The sequence below is a fragment of the Microtus ochrogaster genome, chromosome 6, assembly GCF_000317375.1.
Source record: "Microtus ochrogaster isolate Prairie Vole_2 chromosome 6, MicOch1.0, whole genome shotgun sequence".
Classification (NCBI taxonomy): domain Eukaryota; kingdom Metazoa; phylum Chordata; class Mammalia; order Rodentia; family Cricetidae; genus Microtus; species Microtus ochrogaster.
The window spans coordinates 87,397,863-87,401,741 of record NC_022013.1 but is presented as its reverse complement, the minus strand read 5'-3'; the positions used below and the strand labels follow the sequence as shown (position 1 = coordinate 87,401,741).

Here is a 3,879-nt window from a genome sequence, read left to right as displayed (position 1 = left end):
AGTAGAGCATGCGCACAGTTTAGAGATGAAAACGGCATATCGACTAGCTGCACTGAGTAAAGGAAAGGAATCTGTGAGAGAGGAAGCTGCCAGCAATGAGAAGATGGTCGTTCAAGCTGAGGAAAAACTAACCAGTCAGACTGGTGAGGATTAGTGATTGGTGACTGCAGCAAGGGCAAGGTAGGCAGCCATTTTTCATGCCCTGTTGGTGAAATATGAAATTAGCATAGTCATTTTGCAGGTCTCTGTAGCTCTATCCATTACTATTTCAAGTTTGCATTGTGGTTTCCCGTGAGGAAAAGCTCGTCTGCGCTCATAGCAGAGCGCGCACGAAGAGTGCTTTCGGAGCATTGTGATGGTGAGAGCCTGAGCTCCTTCTAAGGGGATAACCAAACTGGGGCTGCTGTCGGCCCTGAAGAGTTATGGATGGCACTTAAAAAAAAAAAAAAGAAAGAATTGGGAGCTGGAGAGATATAGTTCAGCCAGCAAAGCTGCTAGATGATCTAAGTTTAATCCCTGGACCCACATAATGGAAGGAAAGAACCGACTTCTGCAGGTTGTCCTCTGACCTCCACAGGTGTGCTGTGGCACATGCACGTGTAACACACACACAAAGTAAATAAATATGAGAAATTAAGAATTGTTGACGTGCATAGTTCACACAAACTTGCGTATGAATGCACACACATAAAGAAGTAGAGAGGGCACATGTGAACTAATGTGAAACTGACTCTAAGGTAAATAAAACTACTGAAGATAACACTAGTGGAAAGCCGATGGATTTTCTAGGTCAAATACAATATTAGACATTTTCTCTAGGTTCATAGAAATTGACTTGAAAGACTAGACACCAGATGTTTAGTAATGGTTAAAGTCGACTAGAATTCCAGATTTGTTTCAAATAGTCTTTGGTAATTAATTTTACACAGATATGTTATAAAAATAAAAATATATTAAGTAGATTTTCAAAGGTAGTTTTAACTAGTTTAGTAAAATTACCCAACAAATAAAATGGCTACAATGTTTATAATGGTGAACAGACGCCATGGTGTTCACAGTAGTGAGCAGGGCCTAAGGTGTTCACAGTGGTGAGCAGGGCCTACAGTGTTCACAGTGGTGAGCAGAGGCCACGGTGTTCACAGTGGTGAGCAGGGCCTACGATGGTCACTGTGGTTGAGCATCTGGCTTTCATTTAGTAATCAGGTTCTTGTCAGTTACGGATTCTGTTGTCACTGTCTTAGGTTTGACTCGGCCTCAGAAAGGAAGTGGCAGCCTGCCTAGCTCCCGTTTCTGCTGTGTCAGCAGTGTGCTCCATGTTCCACTTTGGAAACAGAAAAGGGTGAAAGGTCTCTGCTTTGTTATTTTTAGGGTTTTGGGGTTCTACAGCTCCCTTTGTCTCCTCTGACTTTTAAACTTTCCAACTTATTACTGCACACTGTTGCCCACTGAGTGGCACGCTGACTTAGGGAGGCATCCAGCATGGGTCAGGTTTGGGTTTCTAGCTTTGTGTACTTAAAGTTGGTACATGCTGCGTGGTGTTAGGTAGAATTCAAAAATTGGACCTTAAATATGATAAATCCAAAAAGGTTGCTGTATCCTTTTTGAAATATGGCCTTATGAAGCTGGTTGTCAGCTGACTCACTCCACCCTCCAGCAAGTACTGCTTGGACGTGTGGTTCCTGGTGCTCACATGTCAGTAGCCATCAAGGCGGTAGTTCAGAATTGTCAGAGAAATCCTGATTACTTTTTTTTTCTTAGAAATGTTTCCCATAGTGCTGCCTGGGATTTGATCCATTTTGGGATCCTTGGCTGGCTTCTGTCCAGCGGGCTTTGAGTGGCTGCGGCAGGGAGCTTTCCAGAAACGGGGACAACGAAACGCTTCATGAGCTTTCTGGACTTTCCTTTCACACCAGCAGTGCTAATGCTGACTAAAACGACGCTTATTAGAAATACTTAAAACTGCCCATGACATTCCCTAGTTATTCCACATTTCAAGGTGAAGTTGGTACCCGTCTCTTAAAGCAGCCCTGCCCTTGTGTATTGCGCACATGGCTAAAGGCACTCAGGGTCTTTGCCTGCTTTGAGTGCTGCATGAGGTCCCTAATGTGCTATGGTCACCAGTGACCAGCTGTGTGCCGGTGCTGTCTTTCTGCCCTAACTGCTCACACCAGGCTGTGGAATAGTATGAGCTTTTAACATCATGTGGTCAGCCATTTCCTTAGGATGCTCCCTGGCTGAGTCCCTGAAGTCACCATGTGCTGTTTTTAAGGACTTGTGGAACTTTGCCTTGGAAGATGATGTCACTTGTGTCTGTCCCCCTGTGAGAACATCCTCTGCCTAGCACTGGGTTTGCCCTCTGAGCACAGCTTCAGGGGCAGGAGTACAACTTCCCAATAGCCCACCTGGCTGCCCGCCATGCTGACTTCATATTTCTGAAGAACAGATAACCAGTAGTCTTGTCGGATGCAAGAGGCAAGTGTGGAGTGAGAAACAAGAGATCAGCTAAGAAAGTGTCAGGCAGATGAAGATGGGGTGGCAGAAGCCTGGGCTGCCACCCAAAGCTCTTTGTTTCCTGAGTATCCGCTGTTGAGTAGTTGAGGAATCAGGAAGCGGAGATGGAACCCAGCCAGAGGCAAGCTGCAGCTAAAAGTGGGATCCTAAGCTGCCTGCTGGGATGATTCTGCCTTGTTGCCAGTGGTCATGGGAGGAAGTGGAGCCGGTCAGGCCAGTCTCTGCAGATGTTCAGTTACTCGTTTTGCCATTTTCTGAAAGATGATTAATGAAACATCTTTGCTTGGGTTCATCTTTAATGATTTTCCATAGCTTAAGAGTGGATGGATTTACATTCTGAAACGTCTTGAACTAGAAGAACCAACTTTGACTCTGCTCTTTAATTAAAAACCACCTTTTCCATTTAAATCTCACAATATTATGACAGTGGGAACTTTCTCTTGGGGTCCCTTCTGAAATCTTCCTATTGGAGATTTTCATATTCATACCCTTGAGTTTTTTGGTTTTATTTAATATGGAAAAGTAGTAGACTCCAAAGCAGATTAAAGTATTCTAAAGTTTTTAAATTTTAAGTTTTTAATTTTACATTGAAGTAGTGTGTGTGCGTATGTTTGTGGGAGCACACATGGCACATATGTGAAGGTCGGAGAACTTGGTTGGGAGTTGGTTCATTCCTTCCACCATGCAGGTCCTTGGGATCTAGCTGGCTTGTCAGCCCTCACTCACAGCCAGCGTTTTTCCCAACAAGCCATCTTGCAGGCCCTGTTCATTTGTTCTTTCTGTCATTTACTTTGTTGAGCATCTATTACATGACAAATGCCAGTCTTGATAAGTGGATGCCCCCCAAATAGACTACGTGGATTAGAGATGTCTCCCATGAAAAGCAGATCTGTTAGACCTTGGCCTTGTGGTATCTGCTAACTTGTCCACCCACTGAACTGCTTGCCGTTCTCTTTGGTGTTGGGAGCTATCTTTGTGATATTGTAGCTTCAGGGCAGATAAAGATGTCACTGAGTTATAACTTCTGCTTCTCAGTAGCTCTTAGAGGCTTATGGGAGGTGACCCCATGATTCTCAGATTGTGAGCCATTCAGGAAATTTTTCTTCTAGGATCACAGTCCTTTTGGATTGTGTGTCCTACGAAGCTAGTCCCCTTTTATCTCACTTTTTTTTTTGCAACTCAGATAAGCACTGTTGATTGCCTTGACGGGTCACCAGTCTAGGGTTAGTAAACCCGTCTGGCCGTTCAGTTATTCCAGGGTCCCGGAGAGGCGCTATCTGTAAGATATGAGCTAGAAAAGAGGAAGGAGGCCAAGCTGGGATTCCTGTCGAAGCCTCAGTTTATTAGAGATGGGGTACAACTTATATA

The 3,879-nt window shown here is 44.4% G+C and overlaps 1 protein-coding gene across 3 annotated transcripts in view; it reads left to right on the top strand.

The window, feature by feature from the left end:
• Positions 1–3,879, top strand: part of Sdccag8 (serologically defined colon cancer antigen 8) — a 201,260-nt gene that overhangs the window by 29,374 nt on the left and 168,007 nt on the right. The gene's annotated exons all lie outside the window — the stretch shown is intronic.